The following is a 27,367-nucleotide window of genomic DNA, read 5'->3' on the forward strand; positions in this document are numbered from 1 at the left end:
GGCAACAGCGGACGGCGAGTTTCCCAACGGAACGGCATAACCTTCTTCTGGTGGTGTCGAATCGAATCGGAAGGACACGCCACCGTTGGCGAGACGCCACGATACAGAAGTCACACACAGTTTTCCTGGACCTGTGGAGGCTCCGTGCAAGTTCCGGACCTTTTCGGGAGCACTGGCTGCGGGGAGGATGGCTTCGTGCTTCAGTGGGTGGGTGGTAAAGGGTGCTGGATGGTGGGAGTGGGGGGGGGGGAGAGAGGATTGGAAAGGTTATGAAATGCCCTAGTTCTTGCAGTTGCTTACAGGCTCCTTACGTGTCGTGAGACTTTCCATCGCAGAGTAGTAGCAGCCACAGCACGGTCGTGCCACGGTTGGATTCGTTTCCTTAATCGATTGTTTCCGTTTCCAATGTCAAACGTGCCCTGATCGGATTGCGATACTGCTGCCCGTTCGGTATTGACCTGAAGGAATCGTGGTGTGACCTCGAGTTGTCCAAGCCTTCGGCGACTTAATGTCCGCCCTACGGAGAAGTGGATCAAGCTTATCAAACGCTCGGCAGTTAAATATACATGCTTAATTGATTATGTTACTTTAACACTAAGAGTGTTTGAGGAACACAAACAATTAATTGCTATAATTAATTCCACAGCCCCAATGAAGCGCTTGAGAATGTGCGATGGCTCTCAAAATTATGGAGAATATTTGAAACTACATCTTAGTTGATAACTTTAAAAACACTTGAAATTCACAATAATTCAATCAAAAAGACCGTTTGATGAAATTAAATACTGCCAATTTTCTGTGAAATTTTTGCTGAACGCACACATCGTTCAATCAATATTTCGACAAATCGATCCGAGTGATTTCGGTCAAATCTTCCAATTAAAGGTATACATGGGTAAGGTCATTTCCAAAGAAACTCCATTACATCGTTTGAGATGAATTTTTCTCCCGATTGACCTGAATTGTTTACATCCTTGCCTGGCTGGCCCCTGGGTTTTTTTTTCATGATATGGAAATTGAAAATATATAAATAAATCCATGCCACCACAAACGATCACAGCGTGGAGTGTATTTACATGAGACGCGCGTGCTGTTTGACTAAATTGGTGTTATTTCCAATCGACCTAGTCTTCGCCTTGGGTTTATGAAAATCAACATTCGCCGTCGTTATCCGGTCGACTGAAGCAAGGTTTTAGACGAATATAAAGTAAATCCAACCGTCCTGTTTGGTAATTAGAATTAGTGGCTCATTTACCTACAAACGACAACAATCCTTGTTTGATGGAAACAGTTCTTGCCAGTGCGTCCTTCGGCCAACTGCCGGCCGAACGGGGTTGCAGAGCGTACCGTGCTGGATAAAATGCTTCCACATGAATTCCAGATTCTCAGATTCCAGGTGAAAGTAAACGATAAACATTTATGACGTTGAACGACCCAAAAAGCTGGCCCGACTGACCTTCACCGGTGAGGAGCCGGTGTGTACTGTTTTGCCGCCAAGGTTGACCTTCTTCGCACACGAAACTGTTTCCTTTTCACATGCGCTTCATGAAGACCTTGGAACGTAAGACGAAACGTTTGCGCAAATAGAATTGTTAACATATCACAAATAGGAGCTATTGGAGCAGTAAATAATTGTCGGGCGCTGTTTTACGCACCATGTAAACCGATTAGCGGTGGTAAATATATGAATGTAACTGTTTGACATTTGGCTCGTGGACGTGGGCCCAAAACCCACTGATAGGTTAGCGATCCTTTTTGGAAGATAAAAATAAACATAAGGTCAGAGCATAACGCAAACATGTTTGTAACTAAAATGTCCGAGAGTGAGAGTCTCACCAAGAAGAGTCCGTGCGTGAAATGAATACAGGAAGAAAGTCATTTAAGCACGCTAAGTAAGGCAATTATCGGAGGAAATGGCAACAGTCGCAGTTGTTGCAAACTGTGTGTGTGTGTATGGATGGCATCGCCAGAGCGGGCAAATATACTGAGAGGCCAATTGGGTACCAGGACAACAAGCGAGAGATCATGGTCGGGACGGACGGTTTTTCTTTTGGGCCGTATTGTCTTTAAGATGACATATGAGTGTCTTCCGATTTGGATAGCATCCAAGAGATCGGGGGGAAGGAATCGGAAGTCTCGGTATGAGACACTCCCATGCATCTTAAGCAATCATTACATGCACAGGCACAGCATCAGACAGATCCGGAGAGGCGGATCGCCTCGCCGAGCTAAAGTAATGATCAGAGCAGAAGGAGGAAGTCAACGCTTCTGCGCTCTGTTCGTCGCATCGTGCAGCGTGTGGCATAAAGACACGCACCATCTTTCACCCCCATTTACCAATACCCGGGTCAATGTTGCCTGCCGGGACAAGGGTAGCTCGTGAACTTTTTCTGCCCGTACATCTTGCGACAACGGCGTCTATGTGTGTCAAGGTGAACTTTTCATACGCTGCACAAAGAAGAGACCAATGGCGTCTAGTCGAGTGCAACTGTGCACTAAAGCTGGCTGAGGGCGAAGCTATGCCTTCATCTCGCTTCTTGTAATCTCCATTCACCGCTGCTCGTTTATGTTAATTCATGCTTCAGCAAATAGTATTATTTAAAAACTTTTATTGGCACACAGGCGCAGCAACAAAACATAATATACAATTAGTGGAGGTGTTGCAAATTATAACGACCTCATGTCTTACGTCGGTGTATTGTTGTACTCCCGTGCAGCGTTACAAGTTTTCCAATTACCGCTCCCTGATTTGCATTTTCTTTTGTTGAAAAATTTGTAATGCATCCCGCCAGGATGAAGTCTAGGCTAACAGTGAAGGATTGGGAGATACAGAACCTTTACCAGTTGTATCGGTCACGGCCTGGCCGCATTGCCTGCAACTAATTTACAAAATAATATACAATTCTCATAAGTTGGAACGCATTTCCTCATCCAAACCGCAACAGGCACCTTATCCGTTGTTCTGTCATCCAAAAGCAGAGTACTGTTTCAAGCGGGTGTATTTGGACGCTTCGTTGTCAAGTATGCCATAATGGATGAGAGAAGTCCTATCCATAGCGTGGGTCTTAACCGTTGCAGTTCTAAGAGTTGTCCTCCTGATTCCTTCTCACTGTCTTGCCGGTCAAGATCTGTGCCGTACCGACCCCTTTACACATGGTAGTCATTGATACTTTCTTTCATTCGTCCATTGATACATCATCAATCGTACAACAGAGGCACAACACTTATATTGTTGTCATTTCGTTGAAGAACGAAATATACGGTATAACTACTACAATTCAATAATCGCTACAATAGATACAACACTTAAAATGGACAGAAAAACGGTAGCAGTTGAAGGAGGGGAATGGGAGCATCACATTGATAATCCGACCTCTTCTGCGTCTCCCAGCAGGTCCCATCCATATCGGGATGTTAGACAACTTTTCAATGCCATGGCTACATTCAACCAGGTGGGTCGAGCCATCTCGTACTTCTCCTTCGAGTATCCGAGACGGCAGCCAGATACCTGGGAGTTGACCTGTCCTATGCTGAGGATCCAAGAAACCAAGCCTTCAAGGACATTTTGGGAGTAATTCAATGAAAGAGCTTCCTAAAGTTCATTTGTTACCCACATCCTCTGAGAGCGAGTCATGTAGAGAGATTGGGGGGAAACTCATGTGCTCGTGAGCTGGGATAAGCCCATCGGTCAATTGGTCTGCCCTGTCATTGCCAAATTTCTTTTGCGAAATAGTTTGCGGTCTTAACAAAGTCGTAGAATAACAAATGTTAAATTGTTAGCAGACAAATATCTTGTGGACAAATAGTTCACCAACATAGCAGTACTTTGAACCATAACCCACAATTAAATGCGGAAGTTAGTCAGGCTACGGGTGAACTGTGCGTGTTTGAATGATGCGGGTGTCATGGCGAAAACGCGTCAAACAATATGAGCTCGTTGCTCGACTTATTTTGTGAGTTTATTATGATTATTTTTTGTTTCACCGCTGCCACACTCGAGCACACCACACTATCAGGGGGAAGTGCGATGTTTTGAAGTACTAAACAACTATTCTAACCCCAGCCAAGAACGGTTTGATGGCCGCCGATGGGGTTGGCTAGTTGAGGAGAACCTCCGGTTCCAGTGTACCACACACAGACACAAACGGGAAACGATAATGCTACCAAACGGTGCAGCAGGATAATAGTGCACTGGACTGGAAAGCTATACTTTCTCCATAATTTTCGTCACCCGGTGGGACGAGCGCGCGGAAACACACCGATAGCGGCGCACATTTTGGGGACCCTCACTCACACACACACCAGACACCAGGCACCAGGACAACGTACCCACGAGTGCGTGAAAATCAGTGGATTGTAACGATGGCATTATTTCATTTTATGCAACATTGATTAGCACTGAAAAAGGACACTAGTAGTGACGGGTTTTTCGGTAGGGCAGCCGTGCCAAAGATCGACTGGAATGCGTGCTGTGACAGGACTAGAGTAGAGAAGAGCAGCGTCGTGAAAATGGACTAACCACCTCCACAACAGAGCACACAGTTGGGGGTCTGTTTTGCACTGCACCATTTATAATTGTTTCGCACAGAAGCGTTAATGCATTTTGCATTTGCGTTTGAAAGCATATTAGCTACCGGCGTTATTGTTGAGTAGGCTACGATTATGGCGCTTGATTTGAGTACCTGGTGTGCGTTTGTTTTGTTGTTGTTGTTGTTGTAGCATGCCGTTGCCGGAAATTGCTACGATTGGATGCATTCGATTGTGTTTATTTGTTAAAATGAAACGAAAACACCTGCAACATCGACCAGGTTGCCAGGTAGCTTGCATGCTATGGTAGTAATTATTTTTGACAACATGTTTATGGCATCGAATAAACAAATTTTTCTCATTTCTGGGTGCTTTTTTGCGCTGCACTGCACTGTTAGATGAAACAAGCTAGCTGCCGAGGACTAGCCACCTAGCGGCTGCTCCCATGCCAAGAGGAAGTTGTGAATTGGAATGCTTATTATCGAAATGTTCTATTTTGTTGTGGTTTATTAGCATGATTAAAATAACACAGTACAGTACGATCTCTAATGAGTTCTGTCCATTGCTCCCAATATTGTTCAACACACTGATGTGCGACGACTGTATTACCAAAGCGAATTCTAACCATTTTCCTCGAAGAAGGTCGAGGTTCAAGAATTCCCAACTACAAATTATCTATTTTAGAAATTAATTCTTTTGTAAGGGATTCTAATTTTACAACAATATTCGATCGTTTGTGCTGTTTAAGTTCAGAATAATATGTGCCAGTTACATTAAGTTTGAATTTGATGGTTGTTTTTTTGTATTACTTGCTCTTGAATATGAAAATTTGTTGGCTGTAAAATTCTAACTTTAGTAAATGAATGCGACTTCACAAGGTTGCGACTAGCACGGGACATATGTAGCTCTGACTTGGATTGGCGGAGGTAATGTAGGTGAACCATGTGTCCCATCTTCAGGGATTGGGTCATGTGACCTGGTTATAGGACTCATTAATGCGTGGTGCTGTGTAGGCATCTGGTCCTATCGTGCGAACAGTTTGCCTGCTTTTAAAGAATTACCTGGACAAAGTTACTGATAGTCAAAAAATATTTTGTTTATATAGACTGTAAATTTGTTGTGTGTTTATTATGTGTATTGTGTCCCTAGATAATTCATTTGTCACAGCAATACTGCCAGATCTTTCTCCAACTTCGTCATATCGTCATCATCAATACTTGAATGTGTTCTTTTCCTGTACTTGTCTATTACAGATATGCCTTCATACAAGCGATGATAGCTGCAAACTCAACCCTCCGTCAACCACTTCAATATCCAGCCTGCCAACGAACATAAAAGGTACGTACGTACAGTACTGTAGCTTTCCAACAGCGTATAATGAATGCGTAAGGCAACCGACAAAGTTGCTTATCTGCTACCATGTTTCCATCACCATCTTCAGTGCTTTGTTGTCTACCAAAAGCTGCCAAAGCCCTCTGAAAACGTCTGGTAAACGGTTCTAAGCTTTCATTATAAATTACGAAAAAAGCAGTGTGATACCCATAACTATGGCAGACTGATTTTCTGCCATGCAAAAAAAAGCTACCTCGATCGATTCCTTGAGACGACGGTAACTGCTTTCAACCGATAGACGATTCAACGACCTTCGGCCGGCGTTGTGATGGCGAAGAGGAATGTATTTCGTTCAAATGCAAAGAAGTCAATACACATAACACACTATACATAAGTAAGAGTGTCTGGGTGGTGGTTTCTGTCTGGCCGAAGGTGTTGAGAAACCACCGAACAACACACCATCCCTTGGTTGAGAGTGGCAAAAGTGGCGACACGGAACAAAATGAATCTGCTATCTTTGCTTCCATGGTGAAGAGAAAACTAGACAAACTGTGTGCTCTGAGCTTGCTTCTGTTTTCGCCAAGATTTTCGTTTGTGCACTATGAACTGCATGGTTATGCGATAAATCAACTATTCTCTCGATTACTCACGTGCTCTCCGAGCTTTGTATGTTTAGTTGTGTCGGATTTTTAAACGACATCTCTTACGATTTTACTGCTTTAAGGACCCTCGAAGAGCAAAAAAAAGAAATATTTTCTTCTGAGTGAACCACAAAATCAACAGCGTTTTTTGTGAAATTATGGTTTCCTTATTCGAAAGTTTGCAAATGAACCCGTAATGGATTTTTTTTTGGGAAATTGAGTAAATCGTCACAATACTATGTTTTCGAACAGATATGTATAATCCGAACCACTGCGTTGCTACATCGTGAAACGAGAAGCATGTTTCGTCATCAACTGGCAGCGAAAGCACCGGCGTTATCTTAAAATAAGAACTGAAAGTACATAGTGGCTGGCAGTTTTGAGAGAAAAAGGCAACTAAAAAAAAAGTCCAGCATCAATGCACTTATTTTCATCGTGCACATATAACTTGCTGCGCATCGGGAACGAAAGGGAAGACAATTTCACCGTGTCCTTTATGGAACGTGGGAGAGCAACCGAAAGGACGTACTCTCGCTATCCTGCCATGTGCCGGCTAGCAGCAGCAGCAGCAGCAATAGCAGCAGCAACACCATCCATCGGCGGTCCTGAGCGCATTTCAACTGTGCAGATTCCGCCGCCTTTGCTTGCCTTGCCGGGCGGATACGTGCAGCATGCAAACTGCCATGCCAGGAACAGTGCGGCAAACGGTTAACGGCACGGCACGGTGGCAATGACGTCGTCTGGGTCTGGAGAAGAACCTTTTCCGCCATTGTTGTTATTAGTAGTTTTTCTACGGGTAGACGAAAGAATCGCATGCACACCAAAACCAACCCACCGCCAACGACGAAGCACGTCGAGCGGTGCACGGATACTGATGGCCGTGTTGACGTTGGCCGGCACGACGGGATGGGTTTGGTGAGTCTTTGGGAAGGAAACACATGGACGGTATACGGACGGGTTTGAGTTTTGAATGCTCCGATGCCACTCGGTCGGTCGGTACGGGCGGTAACATAGACGACATTATCCTTGAATTCGACTCGAACCGTGTTCGCGAAAGCAGTGTTTTGCATCGCTTTCGGTAGTGGAGAGCCAAAGACTGAAACGATCCTTATTCTGTGCATCATCCGGCCACCTTGGTCGGATTCTGAGCGTGTGTGTGTGTGTAATTTCGATCGCTTTTTGCCTAGTGTACTGTGTTTATTCGTAGTTTAAACTTTTGGATTTGTATAATCAAGCGTAACGAAACAATGGTTAGTGCTGCCGGAGTGGACAAAAACACCGGTGTATCAGCTCCTCTCGCGATGGGCCACGTGTTCGATAAGGGTCCCTTCTTGTATCAGGATGCTCAGCGAGCTGGTCGCTCAATGCAGAGTGCTTTTTACACGGGACAGCAACACTTTTATCAGCCGACTAGTTTTATCAACGATTCTTCACTGTTGTGTGACGAACTCCAGCGTGTTCAACAGCTGCAAGCATTTCTACTGCTTATGCAGCAACGCCAGCAACATCAGCAAACGCCTGCATTGCTATCGAGTTCGGTGCAGTATGCACCACACCAAGCAACGAACCGAAACCGTACCAGTATGATAACACGGCCACCATTCGCTCCTGGTTCTGCAGTGTCTGTTACCAATACTGAAGCTACTACTGCAGCTGTTGATCGATCGATCTGTCATGCGAAACACCAATGGCTAAGTGTACACGATCGTTTGACAAAAGCGTCCAACGGCTACAGCCGTTGGCTCGACCACGTGGCACGTTTGCATCTGGACGAGCAGCAGTGCATGCTAGATTCGATGCAAGCTCAGCTGCTGTACAACTGGTACCGAGTATGGGAAGCGACCGATCAGCACAGTGATCATTGGTGGAAAAATCGTACCGATATGCGTACCGCCACACCAGCAGAGCCAACGATCTGTCCCCTTCAGAATGCTCTTTTTCAGGCATTCTTTCAACTGATGTCGGGCGCTGGAGATGACGGATTCTTCTCTCCGTTTATCCACTTCGATCTCAAAAATCGGGAAAAACCGCCCGTTCTGCAGAGGCGGCATCGAAACGGGCGTCGGGGCCAATATCGCACGGAGCAATTACCACTCGGCCAGGCGGTGTCCCTCGCTGCACCAGGTGGGTCCACGCTTCCAAAACAGATCAACACGACAAATGGCAGGAGGCCTTCGATTGGCAATAACAATCCTTTAACACCGTTCCTGTTTGTCTACGTGCCGTTGCTAACGCCGCTGTCCGCACCCCAGCAACAGCTAGCTTTAGCTGTAAACCACAACGCAGGCTCGAGACCGCCGCCGTCAGGGTTGCCGCCGTCAACCAGCTCCTTGGATGCCATCATTAATGACAGGTTAGTGCAACCATTCGTTTACGCACCAATTTCAAACGACAATTAAAACTCGTTTGGGAATTGCGGTTACATCGGTTGTGGAACCCTTGCTTTTTTGCGTGGACCTTTCCAGTACTTCGCGGTTTGCACGTTCGAATGGATCGTTTCGAAATTGTCGGAACACATTTTACACAGACTGGCTGGCTGGCAATAGCTGTTTGTCCATGATTTCCTACTGCTACAGTTAACGTCCATCAATAAGCATTCTACTGTGCGCACTGAGCGGAAGGGACATTGTAAATACATCTTCGAAACTTAAAAGTTACACGAAGATTCCAGCAATGCACTCGATCGAACATCCGTCACATCGCACATTGTTATCAGTTCCTGTGAAACACGTTTTCATGTTGCCGGGTTCATCATCTTTGTTCGGCTAGCGTCACCTGATTCTGGTTGCCAAAGTTTTCCCTTTGTTGTCTGCGCTGTGATCCGGCACTGGAACGGAGGGAAAACGGCCGGGTTGTCTGCACACATGACTTCGCAAAATACTCCCCGTCTCGTCTGTTGGGGGGTTGATGAGCGATAGAATATAAATCTACTTGCGTACGTGAGACAAAGCTTTAGGCAAAAGGATCATCAAGCAGCATGAACGAGAGATAGACCGAATAAGAGCGAGAGAGAGAGAGTGAGAGAGCGAGAAAGAGAGCAAAAAGAGAAGGAGACACGCTTCTTTGGAGTTTGGAACGCTGCGTCTGTGCAAAAATAGAAACCACGTGTTTTCAATGCTTCATTCGCTATGTATTCGTTCGATCGATTTTCCCCGACGTCGCTACTGACTGCCGTACATTCGTACATGAATGTCGGTATGTGTAGGCGTCACGCCAGAAGGCGACCGCCACGCGTCGAGTGCCTGCACTAGAATGAGAGCGAATGAGGAAATGGTTGCATGAATTTTATACTACTTGTTTTGAATGTTTCAAAGCACCTTGAAGCCGGTTGGAAAGCAATACGGCCAGGCCGTTCTTTATGAATAAAAAAAAGAGCCGGTTGGAAAATCTTAGGACCAGAGAGATATTCTTGGCTCAAATTTTCCAATAAGGCGAATCGATGTGAAGATACTACGATTTTAGCAGCATTGAGTTGCCAAGTTTTGCCTGAACATTCACCGGAAGGGTTACAGTTAAAGTTCATCTAAGTTCAATGGAAATTGCCTTGTTGCGCAAGCGCACATTTCTCCCAAACGTTTTATTGTTGCTTGACGGTTTGAGAGAACATGGCAATTTTTGTTTTTCTCACCGGAGTAACGTGAACATTGAAGAATTTGTAGGAAGAATCATGTTTTGGTTTTGAACATAATGTGTGAATAAGTTATTCCTAAAAAGTAATTTATATAACAGTTACTTTTTATGTATCTAATTCGCTCAGTGTAGAAATAGATTTCAAATTGCAATCAGCATTACCGTCCATTAAGTTACGCTTAAGTCTTTATTTACTACAAAATGATTATTAGCTCATAGATGATTAGCTAAATATAATTTTAGGAAAAAAAATCTGCTTAAAATTCAACTAAGCCTAGTTAATTTATAACGAATCACATTAACAATGAATATCCGGCGGGGTCACTTTTTCTAAACAAGCATCAATGCAACTCGCATTCGAGAACATCGCAGATTGAGGCATGGCGTGGCGTACACCTGCATACTAAATTCATATCTCGTAGCTTTCATTGCCCCACACAAACGTGAAAGAATAAGAGTTGTGCCGTTCCGAAAAATCGATGATCTGCATCATCGGCTTTTAACAGTGATTGAATTTCAATTAGACTGCGGTACCGATCGGTGAAGCGTCATAAGGGGTAACAAAAACATGTCCATTTAAAACCTTCGGTTGACTGCATACGAAATGAGAGCGAGTGAGAGATGTTAAAGAGTAACCATCTGGCAATCATTGAGCCAATTTTAGGTCGAAATAATACTTGTAATGTTAATCAAATGTGCTGCAATGCTCACATAAAACAGCTTCAAAATTCCAGCAAGAGATGCACTAAGCACTACGTCGTCATGGGTGCATTTATGCGATCTTACCATGGCACGAACCGAACTGACCTATCTTACGATCGGTGATCTTGCTAGGGTCAGTGTATTTATATTTCGCACCGAACCGAGAAGCAATAGGAAGATTGTGAAAAATTCAAAACGGGACGTCTACCACGTAGTAGAATTTTGTCTGCAGGCTGTTGCACCCTCAACCCGCTTGGTACGATCGCGCGCAGCACATCAACGCTGCATAACGCCAAAATATGGCCCTGAATTTGCTGCATCTGGTAAGTAACGGCCAGCTGAAAAGAGAGGTTCTACTGGTAGGCACTGGTAGGCGATACGAGGCACACTTTTTTGCATGATCACCGCATGGCACACCATCAGTTAGTCGAGGTCGCAGAAGCGCATATGAGCGTGTGTGGTGGATTGCTTTGGCGGCCATGTGGTCAACGGATTATTATGCAACTGAATGTAGATGACGTTGCGTTTATGCACGCTGAGCAGCTGAGCAGCGACCACATGGAATGCTGGCCGACGGCAGGCAGGCAGAGCAGGTGATGTGAAGAAAAAGGTAAACGGTAGTCATGTGCGAAATTACCTCCAAACAACAACGAGCGGAAATACGAACGTAATATGATCACGTTACCAAGGTTGATCGGCTAGAGAATTCTATGGGCGAATGATATGGAAACGGTTGGATAGGGGAGATGTGTGTGAGGAGGAAAACCACTTAGGGGGGGCAGTTAGTACACACATGCATCATCACACTGCGTCGATGCTGAATGTGACATAGCACACAACACTGTATGCAAAATGTGTTAAAAATGTAGCCAAGCATTTGAATCGTACGTATAGACATCAATAAAAACAGAATACGGTCTGGGATAATAAAATAGTTCAACTTAAAGGGTTTCGATGCACATAATCTTTAGAGTAGTTCGGTGGAATGTTTCAGCTGGATAGTTGAATACAGCAATCCGTTTGTGGAAAGTAGCAATCATACAATGGAATATGCCATTCAGGTAGGGGAAATTTTTGTTTGTAGATTTTCTGCAGAGTGTTGGTCCAATATTGTCAAATTGTAATGTTGCAAAATTTCATCATTTGTTTACATGACCATCACCCATCATTCACATTCTAACGGATTCAACGAAGAAAATGGGAAATGTGGTTTTATTTGCTACTTCTCTAATCTCCAGCTTATTGCAAAGTTTTACAGCCTGTTCTAGGGTATGTTGCTGTAGATAAGCATATCTGAAGCGATTTCTGGATCTTCTGATGATGGATGATTCGTAACAATTTCAAAAGCTTTTCGGCAAATGTGTGTGACAAATGTTGCTCTAATTACCTTTTCCTAATTCCACTACAGGATTACCTCTATCCAATTGAATCATTCCATGGAGTGCTTCTAATGTGCCATTATGTAAATCGTAATACATGATCATGAGGTGATCATTTAAGGAAGAAGGAGCTTAGTTCGTTGGTAAGCGATGTAAAGATGATTGAACTCTCATCTGGATAGACGTACTTGTCGGGACTATCTAGCTGCATGATACTCGTAGCGAAGGCAGAGGGCCAATATAAAAGGAGCCCATGGTCGGGAAAACTGTTACACTAAATAAGACGAAGTATTGACATGACCTCAAAGTAAGTACACTAAACGTGCCATCAGCGACAACGACAACTATCCCAGCAGACAAAAACGAGCTGTGCTGTTATCGAGTTGTGATTGTGGCTACTATCTTATGCTGCTGAGCATTACTTGAACGGCAATCATGCTATCAATGGATTGTAGTTAGCAGTTAGCTACATCTCATCACGAAGCCGAGGATCAGCAGGCAGCCTACCACTGGTAGCGTGCGTCATAGATTTGCAACCCGTAATGATAATGATAATGACCGGGTTTGTCCAGCGCCACCATCACCATCACCGCTTGCAGTTTCCTCAACCATCCGGGAGCAGTGTAAAGAAATCTCACGAAGCGCCATCCGTGACCGTAACTTCCGCGAGAATCTCAACAATACGTGGCTCACGCGCCACCGATGCTCATTTCCCATGGCGAACGGTCGCAGGGTGGTGGGCCATAGATAGTGGAGCTGATAGTGGAGCGGCAATAGAAGCTTCTACTACTACAGCGTGGAGGAGAGGGAGGGGGTGTGCGTGGGTCCTGCACGCGGGGTACCGCTGCTTCCAAATGGCCAACGGCAACGGTGGAAAACGAACGGTTTTTCGTCTATTGAAATGAAAATTGTGTGAGTTTTCCAACCCGTGTACCCTTTCAGTGTCAGCCAATTGAGATTGAGAAGATCGTTCGTAATGCTGAAGAAAATAAGTCCCTTACCACACTTCCCTCTTCCATCGCCCTTCTTCAGACGACCGTTGGGTAGTAAGTGGGTGGGTAGTACATTCGGGTGGAAAGAAAAGAATTTTCTTCTCGCTCCGGTGACTTTCTCTCAAGGGTCGTTCGCGAGGGTGGTTAGCCTCGACCATTCAGACTTGCGATGAATATAGCGCTCCAGAAACGTGTCCACGGATTGATCTAGTTGTTGGCTTTTTTTTTCACTGCAGCCGCGCCTGTCATCGCATCTTGGCATACCTAAGCCACCCACTCCGTTCCGCGACTGCGGTTGAGTAAGTGTCTGAAAATCGTTCTACGTCGGTAGTTTAATGGTTGATTGTCAAATCGAAATTAAACACATACACACACACACTCACAACCAAAATCCCCGTTGAACTTCCCGACCAGTTGTACGTAAATTTAAATCAAAATTTTAACCGTCCCATGTTTGAAGGGAAGGAATGCTTTGGGAACCGTATCCTAACCCTGAAGGGTTGGAGCTGTGGGCTGGTGCAATCGCCCAGCAAATTCGCCCAAGACGGAAGCTGACTTCTTTTTTCGGCAGCGAAACCCTTCCCTTTTCCGATTTAGAAACGTTCTACGGTCACCGTCCGTCCTGCTAACGCAGGCTCGATATCGGGTCGGCGAATGGAGATTGTTGTCGCTGTCGGCCGTTGATAATGTCACCTCCGGTGTGTAGTGAATGGTTTTATTTGGGCTTCGTCGTTGTTGTTTGTTTTCTTCATTATTTCGATGGTAATTCCGGTCTAACTGGTTAGCGCTGCGATACGATCCTATTGAACCTTTTCTGTTCAATCGACACTCACCCGTCGATACTGAGCCAATTGCTTAACCATTCACTAGTGTGATTTATATGGCGGAGGTAATCGTGCATAAGCAACATTGCCTTTAAATAACTTTAACCGTTCCCTTTTCCAAATTTATTGCCGTTTTCATTCCACCAACAGTAGTTCAAGCTTTGCGCTTGCAATCCGTTGCTTAATCAACTTTTTGACAATTATTTGACGTGCAATCTAATTTTCTGGGATCATTGAATAAGGCACGTGTGTAGACTGGTAGGCTAATTCTACATATTTTTGTTCTGCTCTTAGTGCAATAGGAATATCACCACTCTATTTTTAAGCAAGCCGGTTTCAGGTTGGTACAAAGTTTCATGATAATGGGTTGAAATAAAAGTAACACCGCTGAAACTTTTGCTCTACAGATTCCTTCATTACAACAAGTAAAACAAACTAAACTACATTTTTATGTGTTAGCAGTAAGAGTAATATTATTTAACCCAAATTATTTGAATAAACCGGTATTTCGTGGCCAATATATATATTTTTGCAAGGTACACTGGTCGATTAGTTCTCAACTCAACATTAAATGAGGAAGAATAGACTAGAGGCTTTGTAATAACTAATGTTGCGTGAAAATCATGGTTTTTATATATCAATGGAAGTTTTCTGTTACGAAACGATTCAATTGGTAGTCGTCGCTGGGAACCTTAATATTCTTAACGGTCACGCCCGAAGCCGAGATTGCCGATAAGAGAGACACGCTTAAAATCGTCAGGAGAGAGAGTAAAGGATCTTTCCGATCACGAGATAGTAGAGAGAAAGGACGCCACAGGTCCTCAAACTATCAGTGTACCAGCAAAAGTGTTGTTCTAAACTATCGAAATGTGTTTATTCATTTTCTATATATGTTTGCTTATACCGATCCATAGATTAATTATTCATCCCCTCCCCACCCCCCCCCACCCCCCCCGCCACCTATCGCCGTCCGGCCGCAATTAGAGACATGTAGAACAGTACGTCTTTGGCAAGTGCTTGGATGATATTATAACCTATTTCTGATCAATTGATGCCGGATTAACTGTCTTTTGACCAGGCCGTTCTTTATGAATAAAAAAAAAAAACTGTCTTTTGAGACCCAGCCTTTCCTCTAATTAAGATGTTGGTTTCGACTGATGGTGGTGCTATTCTTATTTCTACCAGTATATTATTGCTTTTTACTTTGGAGCTAAATATAGTCTCTACATTTTTTTTAACTCTATCTACTGCATGCTATCAACCATGTCATGTGCGTTCTATAAAGCATTAAAACCGCTCGGCACTCGGCTTGCTGTTTCTACAAACAAGTTTTGTGTGAGGAAATGGAAACCTCGACACTGAACTATTTTGGACCAGTATTTAACAAACAGACATGCCTGATGGATTAGGTAACGGTGGCTAGATGTGTGTGTGTGTGTTTTGGAAAGGCCAGCACCGCATTAATGTCAATGAATGGATGGAGACCAGCCCACAAACGAGGTCGTGTGGGTCGTTCACTTCCTTGAGCAATTCTTGATCAGCTTAGAAGCAATGCGACCGGTGTCAATTCGCCTGCTAATATCCTAGTCATATGTACAGGCAGGCCAGTTATGTATGTTCAGCATCGGCAAAAAGGGTTGACGAGTCTTCGTAAAATGCACCGAAGCAGAACTCGGCTCGGGAGTAGAGTCAGAGGGCAAGATGGGTGGCACGAAGCTACTAAAAATTACAAGCATCAAATCCAGAGCTCCCATTCTACCGCATTCCCGTGCTCAGGAAGGTTGAATTGTTTCGTGAGAGCCGGGGGAACATCCTCCACGAACACTGGAGCAACACCCTTTAGTAGCTCAGTTTTGCCGGTTGGTGCATGGCAAAGAACGTTTCTAACTGCACCACTGCTCCGGTTGTCAGCTCGGGAGTCACCCACCTAGGGTTCGCTGAAGATTCCCACAGTTTAAGATTTACTCCCACCATTCAGCGACCGGATCAACATCTCGCTGGGCCACGCGCACCGCTTTTCGGAGCTGATCATATTTTCTGATGTGCGCTCGGCAGTCGTACCCGCTCCCAAGATTTGTAGTGTTGTGTTATTATTTGCGCAAGAAACAGTTAGAATTCCTCCATTGCCATCAGGTGGATTTCATTGTGAGCGTGGGTGTTCTTAGGGGGCCATGGGATGACGCATTCGGATTTGCCATGCGATCCGTTGATCTTTCGGTTAAGGTCGATGGCACCTTGGGGATTAAGATGTTCTGCTATAGCCTGTGTGTCAGCGAACTGAGCCGAGGAAAGGTCAGACCAATTTTAGAAAACGCATATTTCATGATTAAAGAACAGGGCTACCGTCGGGTTATTTTTGTTTGTAAAATCGATGATAAAATACTAATAAAAATATTACGAACTGAAAACGACTCAAGCTCAGCGTACAGCGCTTAAAAATCTTCCTAAAGCTCGTTGCTTTAAGAAATAGGCTATACATTTTGTAGAGAAAAATCATTTCCCATGACGATCGCCACAATTTACTTACAGCTACAAATAGGGACAGCAATAGAAACGAGCGCCACATCTTCGGGAAAGGTGGAAAGAAGTGAAACACAGGCCTACAAGACTTCACAGGCCAGGTGCACTGATTGAAACGGTGTGCAGTGCAGTGCAGGAGAAATGTGAATGGAGCATGTTGTTGGGAAGCTTTGCCGCTGCAACATGCTTTCCGAACCAGTCAACCAGCGTGTCGTTTAGTTAATGGTTACAACAACAAAATACGGCAGAACAGAATATAGCTTCATTCACAGCTTCAGCCAAACATTTGGTTAATTGTTTTAGTCGGAGGCAAAGAAGCGGTTCCGAAAGATGTCTTAAAATGAAATATGTCTTCAGGTTAATTTTGTGCATTTTATCATTTTATCGGCAAAAAAAAAATGGTGAAACACGCTTGGTAATAATAATTTTAAAGCAATCAATTTGCCTGCCCCATCCGTTCGCGCTTACTTTTTCTCGCTTTATGTCGATCCTTTCGTCAGTGCATTTCGCATGGAACGAATCATAATTGTTGGTCATATATATATTTTCCATCTGAGCGTCGCAATCGCTTCCTTCGCCGATTCGCTCCGCAGTCTCTTGCGTACAAGACCCACAGCACTAGCACTTGAATGCCCATGGCAGCATAAACTCATTAAAGGAATTGACTTTTTAACTGTACACCAAAATCCTCACCGAAGCCACAGGCACAGGCTACTGAGAGCGTAAAGCAAAGCAAAACGAGCGAAACAGTCCAGTCCTTCTCCCGATTCCGGTGTGCATGTGTTACGTGGTCGGCCATGCTGCACGCGTGTGCTTTGCGATTGTTTGTGGTGCTTTTGCTAAAAATACGGTAATCGCCATAGGCTCGAGAAGGTGTACCGCCGCATCGATTGAAGGTCAATGTTAAGAAAACATGCGCTCATTTCGAAAATGTCATTAAACCAAAGTAACCTTCAGCGCTTGCTGGGACGGACAGCAAGAGTTGCCCATCGTCTCGAGTCTTGCGAAACGAACGCAACGATTGGGCCAACATAAGGAAGAGGCGCTTCTATGGCTCGCAGCATAGCAACTCTGCTGAAGTTCGTTCCCAATGCTGAAGTCGTGCCTTCGTCGAACAGTCAGTAAAATATAGGCACGCATCAACAGGGGTAGGCCAGTAGGAAGACACCGCAATCGCGGAGCAGGCTCCAGACTCCTGACCACACCGGAGGTGAGCAAACTAATCTCAGCAAGATGCCCCTCCATCAAGCTGTTCGCGCGGCGATCGTCACGATGGTGTGTACCAAAATTAGACTCAATGATCTATCGATCCCTCGAGGCAATGCCAGCGCACTAGAGCACGATCATCGACGTCGTACCAAAGACGCGACGGGGCCAAAGGGTACACCTCACTCGGTGTACCCACTTAATGAAGCCTCCACTCGAAGGTCATTGCCTTTCTCCAACATGGTGAACTTCGCTCATTGGTGATGGTGGTGGTCGAGGTTGGTACGCCGTGCGTCTTCCAGCCGCACGTAGGAAGTCTGCAGAACCGTTACACATCCGTTTACCACCTCGAAGCAGTTGCAGCGCGAGTGTGTCTAAAAGCGTGGAAATTTTCGTGTCACCGATAGGTTCAAGTTTCTCATGACCCATCGCACCGTAGCTCCGTAGCCATTAATGACATAATGCCACCACTGCGCCACGTGCTCCCTTATCCCCGTCGCGAACCTCCGCTTCGAAGAGCTGACGTCACGGAAACTCAATAGACCCCCGGACCCGGTCCTCTAAGAAGGCGGCTAATGGTGGATGTATTTCAAGGTTACAAGGTTGCCAACGGGTGGCAGTCGATCCCTTCCCTTTGCTCTGGCTTTGCTTTGGCCTGTCGCGGAAAGCCACAAAGGAAGCTGCACGAGGTTGATGATGTGTGCTCGAGTTAAGCGAGAGCCCCCTTCCGAGTATGAGTGCTGCATACGGCGCGCTTTGCTAGAGGTCCTACAGACAAGACAAAGAAAACCTGTTCCAGTGTGCGATCCATGGTTGCTTCTCGGTCACGGTTGTACACTACTATACACTGCTGCTACTACTATCAACGGCCAACACATGCCGCACATACTCATGCAAAATTAGGCCCGTTCGCAGTAGGCTCGTGCTCGGATAGCGACACCACAAAGTACGTTAACCGACCACGAGCACTGGGCCGAGTTGTGCTGAACCGAGCTTGTGAACGTGACGTGACTCGGCGTCTTGATCGATCCGCTCCACAAGAATCTATTGACGGCCATGACGGCAGCAGCTCGATGTGTGCTGTGTGTAACTCAAGTCCTTCCGAATGGCGCTGTGTGTTTGGATTTGATAAATAGGGCCACAAATGGCATATGAGCTCACACCACTCTGACGTGTCAATGTGGCGACAAACAGTAGTGCGCCATAATATTGGTTTTTTTCATGTTGAGATTGGAGGGCGCGGCATGACACGTGGTCGCCCATGCCCGTGGACCGCAACAGTTGTGGTGTGGAGGTGTGGCACATTAGTTGGTTGACCGTCGCCATCCGTGCCGCGGTTCTAATTAGAACGCACCCACCTTTTCTGCACAATCAATCACACAAAGTTTCCATTTCGTTAAAGGACAAGAAAAGGTTCTTTTACGCTGTGGCCGTGCCGACATGCGTAGAGCGTTGTGTGTGACATTATGGCTGTTAAAAAGTGGAATATATAGCATTTATAGAGCTGCGCCCACAAAGTAAAACAACCCTCGCGCAAGGATACGATAAATTTGCAGTTGCTTCCCTGAACTAGCCCTGCTCCCATTTGTTGAATAATGCTACCATTGTCCTTTGAATGCTTTGTGTTCAAAGCAGCTTTTTAATGTCAGTAACAAGCGACAGTTAAAATATTTTCATATTATACAAATGATGGATTGACAGTTACTAGTCGTCTAAATTCGATGCACGCAAGCAAAGCAATTGGACGTGTGAAAAAAAGGAGGAAAAATAAATTCAAATAGCAGTTTTGAGCTTGAAAAGCGTAATGACGTTCGGAACGCTTGGAAATTAATTTTCAAAATTTTGTCCGAGTTTTACTTCTGCATTTATAATTCCCTTTCCATTCAGCAACTCTGCAGCCCTGAACCCGGATGAACCCCGGCCGGCCGTTCATTTCCACGGATCAAGAATCTTCTGCTCTCGGTGGCAGCGGCAAGCATACTAGAGCTGTTCCATTTTCAAGGTTTCGTCGCGGAAGCTCCCTAAACCCATCCATACGTCCGACTGGCCACGCGGATTGAGCTTCCGTTCATTTTCCGAGACCCTAGTCTCGCGTTTCCTGGCGGCTGGACAAGGTGATGAAGCTAAAAGCCGAAACGAAATGTTTCTATGCTTCAACTCCCTCCCGGCGTACTTTCGGTACGAGAAGTTTTAATTAAGAAACCAACCGAAACCCAAACCCCGCAGAGACGACGCGCCCGTGAAAAACAAACAGAATGCACGCGGGAAGGGTTTGAAAAAGTTATCCAAATTTGATCTTTCTTTCAGCGCAATAGCAGCAAGTTATCCTTCCCACTTGCTAGCTCGATTAGCTAATGTAGCTCTTCCTTTTCGAGGATAGCTGAAAGATGTTGAATCCTCGTCCTCGTGGTTCGCGAGCTTATTCAATAATTCAAACGAACGGATTCATTCCAACGGTCGAGTTCAATAACGCGTTCGGTGAGTCGCGAACCTTAACTGATGCGTGCGATTAGCGTACTTGGGTGGGGGCATCCCAAGTCGGCTTCCGCAGAAAGAAACCGCCACAAATAGGTGGCAGGACGGCTAGCAACAGTCGGTAACAGCCGACTTCGGAGGCTGCTCTACTCCACAATACCCAACCACCCCACCTCCACCCCAACCCGGGCGAATCTCCATCGTTGAGTAACGATGGAGCCAACGGGAAGGATTTTATGCCGTTTTCCAAAAGTTCAAGGTCTGCCGTTCATTCGCCGCCATCATCGCGACCGTAACCATGCTTCCGACGCGCAGGATGTTGATCGCGACGATCGGACACACGTCTGCACGGGGTTTCCTACGCGATCACGCAATTCTTGGTCATGTGTGTGTATGTGTGTCTGTGTGTGTGTGGATCACCTCAGCCACAGCTTTTGCGAATCGGTGCGTACATACCGCGATACGCACATATCGCGTCGAAACACATCTTGTTCTCGGATTCCTCCTCTGCCTTTTTGGAGTCGCTTGCTGGTCGCAGCCGTTGTCGTAATCGTCGGTCAAGTGGACGGAGCTGCAAAGTTCCATTCACTTCGCTGCTGCCATTGGTACGGGATTGCTTCGACTATCACAGTTGTCGGCGTCATCGTCGTCGCACTAGTCCACTTGCCCACTGAACTGTAGCGGCCGAAGGAATCGAATTTTCCCACGGCTATCAACGTAAACGGTGCGTGCGATGAGTAACGCGTTCTGAGGCAACAGTTCCAAAACGAATGTTCCCTAGGTAAAGCGCGGGGGAAGAGGAGCAGGTGCACTAAGGGGGAGTACCATTTACCTGCCGCGATCGCTCGAGACCTCACTCGCGGAGGTAGCGGCGGCCACGTGTGACGGATGGTAAGACGCGCTTCTGCAACAATGACGGAACGCAACCACACCGTTTAATTGTCCGTGACTGACATCGGAGGACCGTAGAAGGCATGAAGATGCGGCAGTGACCGCGCGCAAGCTCGAAGGCAGGTGGAAAAGGAAGTCAATGTTTGTTCTGATTCTGATGTCGCGTATACACACGAGTGTTGAACTGTGATAAGCTGTGTTGGAAGCACGAGCTCCCAACAGGCGCACTTTCTAAGCGACATTCTGCGTTAGTAGTTGTAATTGATTTGTTTAGCTTTATCATTAGCGTAACAGATGTTGCAAGAAATCAAGTGACACATTTGATAGCCCACGTATTGAGGGGATAGAAAGGTAAGCACGACCGAAGATATCGTTTGGTCAAGCAGAGGAATGTTTGCAGACATCGAATAAGCCCAATCTTCACCATTTACAATATAGGTAATAGTGTGTTACTAAACTGAGGCGCTGAGAGGTGCTCCAGTTGCCGAAGCGATAACGGCGCCGTTCTTCACACGGCAAGACCTATGCTCATCTAGATCACCCATCAAAATCAATTCAAGGAATGCCAGATATCAGAGGACCAAGACCTCTCGAGGTTTTAGAGCCACATCAGATAGAAGGAGAGAGAGAGAGAGAGCCATGGCGCTAACATTGATGCACATTATGAAAGTTTTGGTTGCGCGTATGAACATCAGTCGGAAACGCACATTCGCCAAATGTGTAGAAATAGCACTAATGCACCCAGTAGACGGTCTAGTAGGAGTCTTTGCGCTTGTACTAGTGCCGCAACCTATGCAACACACAAGTTAGCCGGTCGCAAATGAGTACCATTGACGCCTGCGAAAGGAGGAAACTCGTGTTTATTTTATAATTATCAACCATGGGAAGGCGAAGTACCTTTTGGTGGTGATAACGTCGTCCACCGTACCGTCTCCATGTGCTCCACGCTCCGTGAGCAAGGAAAAACAAAAAGTGTCACTTCATTGGCCAGGACCGACTAATCGGTCGGCGTGTGTACATACATATACTGGTGGCGGCAAGCGTAAAATGCACTTCCATTCAATTATCCAATCAAACGACTGGTACAAATGGTTGTGTTACGGTCCGCTGGAGTACATGGAGGCTGTCCAAGAGCAGCAGCAGCAGCAGCAACGTCAGCATTGAGAGCGTGGGTTTCTGGTGGGGCGGAAATGGCAAGAACGGTACGAAACGTCGCACTCGGCGGCAACAGTGACTGGTGTGACACTGCAAGCTTGCACACACCAAGTGCACTTCTCGCCGCTACACGTTATGCAATCTTTTGTACATTGACCTCCTTAATTCTGTTACTCGCAGGCTCCCTCGCCGCCACCTTCCCTGTGCACTGGTCCACCAGGTCTTCCGATCTGTCGATAGCTCTGTCGACCCGCCGTTTTTGCGTCGAGTTTATGCACATCAGCACTCAGCTGCACTTCCCTCGTCAACTCTGAGCCGCGAGCCAGTGGACATAACCTTTGCCGTTCAACCTCGGCGCTGGTGCGACGTCACCGCGTCGACCCCACCTTACCCTACCGACTGTGCCAGATAGTTTATCTGCATGTTTTATCTAATCAAACGAATTGTATTAGCGTGCCGGCCCTGAGCCGCCGGTTGTCTATCATGTATGCGAGCTTTCGGAAATGGTTCCGCAAAGACATCCGAAGGGTTCTACCTAGAGTCGTCAGCTGCGTCGAGTGTGAGCACGAATTTTCCCGTCCGCCTCGTCAGACAACCAAGCGTTCGCGCTCAGCATTGTTGCGTCCACATTTGAATAGCGCGTATAAAACGAAAATGCTGCAAATGGCACTGGCGCGAAGTTGGAACTCACCTTGACAGTTTCGACAAACAAAAAACCCCCCGTGCCATTCTAATGTAGCCATGACGAATTGAATGTGGATTTTTTGTTTTTCGTTACTTGTTCACAAGTTGCACAAAACAATCCACCCACTTGGAGCTTAATGACCAAAGTCGGACAGTACGCGGCTTTTTTTTTCTTTCAGTGTCAAACGCGAGACCCAAGAATAGGACGTGTAGCACAGATAAAGCGCTCAAATGTTAGCCGGCTGCCCATTGGGAAATACACGGCATGAGACGAGTCGCCCCAACTGGACTAATCTTAGCATTCAAGCTAATTCAAGAGGCTGCAAGCGAGACGAAAAAAAAATCAATTTATCAAACGGAACCTCCAGTAAAGTACAGCGGCTCGGTCGGTGGTTGTTTGAGGCCAAGATCGTCGGCGGCATCTTAGACGACTGAGATGATTTCGACAGTTTAATGGCGCTAATTTAGGTGCGCACCAGTCCACCGACGTGTTCGTCAGTGTTGACCTTTCGATGTTCGATCTCGGAACGGCGATCTTGAGATATCTTTTGAATAGTGGCGCTGTTGCATGATTCATCATAACTTGTGCATTAAGCTATGAAGTTTGTTGGAATTAATTGTGAAAAACATTACACTACTTCCATAGAATTCTTTAAAACAATCAAAACAGCGTACGAAACCAACGGAAATTGATCCTCTCTGTACAGGCCAACGAATGGAAGACTTGACTTATCTTCCAAGTGATCTTTCCGCGGTGCAATCAAATGCTTTCTGATGAATTCTGATGTTGCAACATCGGATATCCTACTTCCTTGGCTACCAAGCTCTCCAGCAACCTGGGGTGCTTTAGCGTGATGGGGCTCCAACCACAAAACAAAAACATCACGCACACCAGTAACTACCTTGGGTGGCATAGTGATTGCTAGTGGGGATGCCTTTTAGAAGTTACAAAAGCGACAACTTGATCGACAGGCTATAGAATGGAGCGGATCAGAAACGGTATAGAACGGCAGTCTTATGCAACTCTTGGCTGACCTTAAACTTTAATGAATTTATTAGAACCGGTAGAGGTGTAAATCCCGCTTATACCGCTTCTAACCTCGTCTCCAACAGTCGTTGCAACCAGTCGTCGACTGCCCCGGTGTGCTGTGATTGTGGAAGTAGGGCAATCAGTTGAATTTACCAGAAAGCCTGGAGGCGTTCGATTTTGGGTGAATCAGTGGGTCTGTTCACTAGCTGCTGGTTGCTGGCTGTCTCCAGAAGGGACGGAAGCAACCGTTTCTTTAAGTTGCGAATGGCTCGACAATCGATTCGTTCTACGCTTAGCAGCCACCTTTAAATCAAACAGTGAGTCCTAAACGGCGTGGACCGGACCTGGTCGGGTGGTAGGTTAGTTGAGTAATCAACAAATTACCGCTAATCAACAATCGCCTACAGAACAATCTTTGAAAGCAATGTCAGTAAGATACTGCTGACAGTACCCGGCAGTCGGCGGTTCGTAAAGGTGAAAGATGGCCAGCAGCATCCGCTAGCTGCAAGAAAAGGAGTAGGAGTGGATATCGATCATACACCCGAAACCGTCCGTTAACTGGCAGAAGATTGCGATGCGCTAGTGACGTCGCCAGCAGAACCGTGCCGCATTGTTTAAGGTTAAGCTTAAGCAATGCTGTGCACAATTCATTATAAATCATATCGGCGACGATCGTCTCGCACTTCCCTTCGCAGGATTGTCTGTGTCCAATTGGCGGCACCGCCAGTGTTCGCAAGTGCAGTTTTCCGAAGGTCTTGCGATCGATGCAATGCAGCCACAACGCGCCACAACAGCATAAATGGCAAATATCGATGCGATGCTGGAAGTTGATGGAACCGTACGACCGGATAGACGACCTGTCGCGGGAGTTTTAATGAAGGTAAAGCACGCGCAAATAGTCACGTTTGCCCCGACAACCGTTTCGCGCCGATTGCTGTTTGGTGGTGATGTGATTAATTAATTTGCTTGATCGACTGTGACTGGTGCTAAAGTTGGCAAATTGATTGAAATGTTTGTTTGAATGCTCCATTGCTATGGTCGCTAGTGGTTGGGAGCTTCCAGGAGGCTGTTGCAACAAATGATCGGGTTTGTATTATTGGCGCACGATGTCTGTGGCATTCTTCTAGCGTTGTGATTGTTTTAGTACCATGGTAAGTGACGTATCACACTGATTTAAGTGACAAACTGTAAAAAAAGTGCTGTAACCTTAAATTTGTGTTCTTTAATAGCTGTAGCTGCGATTCAATCCTCTTAGTGCCTTTGAGCAATGTAGGAGTTTGATCCATACAATGAAAATTTTTAATCACTCAGGATGATCACTCAGGTGGTAGAGGCGACAGCGACGCCAGTCTTCACACAGCAGGACCGTGGTTCAAATCTTATCAGGGTCGTTCCACCGTAGTGAGGAGTAACTGCGTTGAATCAATAAGCCAGTAATAACCAGAATTGGCAAGCAGCTAGGCCAAGAAGAAAAGATTGTATGGATCGAAATCCGGTAATGTCTTGCTTTCTATTTTGAAAAGTGATACTTGATCTGATTGGTAGTAGTTACGCTAACTAATGAATGATATCAATTTTTAAATATATCTTTGTGTAGTGTAAGGTAAATAACATGTCAACTCGTCGAAGAATGATTCCTCATACCTCGTGGAATGTAATGATTTCAATTCGTCGTCAACCAATCTACCTTCTGTTGGAGTTTGACAAAAGACCCATGGGTTGATGTTACATTTTTGGAACAACTTTCAAGGCTCTACATTCAGCAATGTTTCTTACTTAAAATCGTTGAACAGCTGCATAGCAAACATACCAAACCCCCGTCCACATGCCGTGCAGCAGGGCTTGTAAGGGTTAAGTCTGCCCTTCCCCCCAAAATTGGAATGTGATCATTGATCGGACACCAATTTTCTGTTCCCGTGAGTAAAAAGGTCAAATCGTTCGTTTCACTCACGCACTTGCTCAAAGTGGAGCAGAGATTTAAGAGACGCGTGTAACGACAAGGGCTGTCCTTAGGCTTTGTTTCTGTTTTGCGCGCGAATGACCACGCGAATCGAATCTCCTATCGACCGACATGGCATACACAGCACAGAAAGTAGCGTCCTCTGCTCTGCTTTCAAACCCTCGAAAACCAACTCCCGAACAGCCCAACTTTGCTATTCCTTCGCTTGTTTGCTTCACGTGGCCTCCCCGTGGCTGCTCACAGGTGTGGCTCAGGAAAATCTTTCATGGAAATGCGATCGACCTCGACACGCCTGCTCAAATCCACCTTTCCATGGCCATTCTAGCGTGGTCAGTGTGGCGAAAATTGCGTTCCGTTCGGATGCCGATGCAAAGGAAGGCGCTTGACTAAGCGACAGGCAAAACAATCTTCCGTCCGCCTAGAAAGTCGTGTCATCTTCTCCGTCATCCTCGGACGCTCCGTTTGGCTTAAATGTGCACCGGTAGAATCTTAAGACGCTCGCATTCAGCGCCAGAGCAACATCGAGTGGCGGCGGTGTGGTACAGGTGGTTTGGTCCGGTGCACTGTTTCCCTGGATCCGGAGTTCAGAATATGATTTGACGCAGTGCGAGGGAATTCGGTAACCGAGGCACAGCGCCATCCAAGCGGCATCGTCTTCGCCCTCCGCCCGGGCACCTTCGCCAACTTCCCACTACTGCTGACAACGCATCGACGATTCTCCCACGTTTCCACTCGGATACGCATCATTCACTCTTTTGTTGTTGTGCTCTCCCAAACGATCCATGGCCGTTCCGTTTGGTTCCGTTTCTTGATTCCTCGATCTCATGTTAGTTCCGAGCAGTGCGATGCAACCTTCTAGTTTTGCGCCCCTCGTCTACCCCATACCCGGGTCCACCGTATCTACGCTTTTCGAACGGGCTCTCAACCTCCGAATGCGACTTCCTGACTCTCGTCCTGAGGATCTTCAATGATCCGCGTTTCAAACAATCGATAAACGATGCAGCTGGATTCACTTGATCTTCTTCATCCCGATTGAAAGTACACACATACTAACACAACTCATTTTTCTCGTTTTGCTTTCGTTATAGGTAAGTCCGGAACAGTGCTGCAGCAATGTTGTACTTCCAGCCTTCATCGGAATATGTGTGAGTGTAAAAGATCGCACAATTTAAAAGCTAAAGTTTGAGGATGCTCGAAAAAAGGTTTCCAGCAGTTGTTAAGTGTTATCCCTTTTTTTTGGCTTCTTCCGATGATGAATCCTGCCTCGAGTTTTTGGTTGTACACGTGCAGGTGCTGTATAAGAAATGTTCCCACGATTCTTTCCGGGATACGAGAGGGAAAGAGAGAAGCGAGAGCGAAACAAAAACTTGGGATGCAGGCTTCTTATTTCGTTTTTATAAAATTATTCTTTTCCATCCA

General features: G+C 45.9%; 1 protein-coding gene across 1 annotated transcript in view; it reads left to right on the plus strand.

Moving 5' to 3' along the window:
* The window catches only part of LOC118511058 (protein gustavus), a 102,192-nt gene that overhangs the window by 30,533 nt on the left and 44,292 nt on the right, over positions 1-27,367 (plus strand). The window contains exon 5 of the mRNA XM_036053668.1: positions 5,781-5,865. The gene's annotated coding sequence lies outside the window, so the exon portion shown is untranslated. The remainder of the gene's footprint in view (positions 1-5,780; positions 5,866-27,367) is intronic.

Source organism: Anopheles stephensi, chromosome 3 (genome assembly GCF_013141755.1).
Source record: "Anopheles stephensi strain Indian chromosome 3, UCI_ANSTEP_V1.0, whole genome shotgun sequence".
In the NCBI taxonomy this organism is placed as follows: Eukaryota; Metazoa; Arthropoda; class Insecta; order Diptera; family Culicidae; genus Anopheles; species Anopheles stephensi.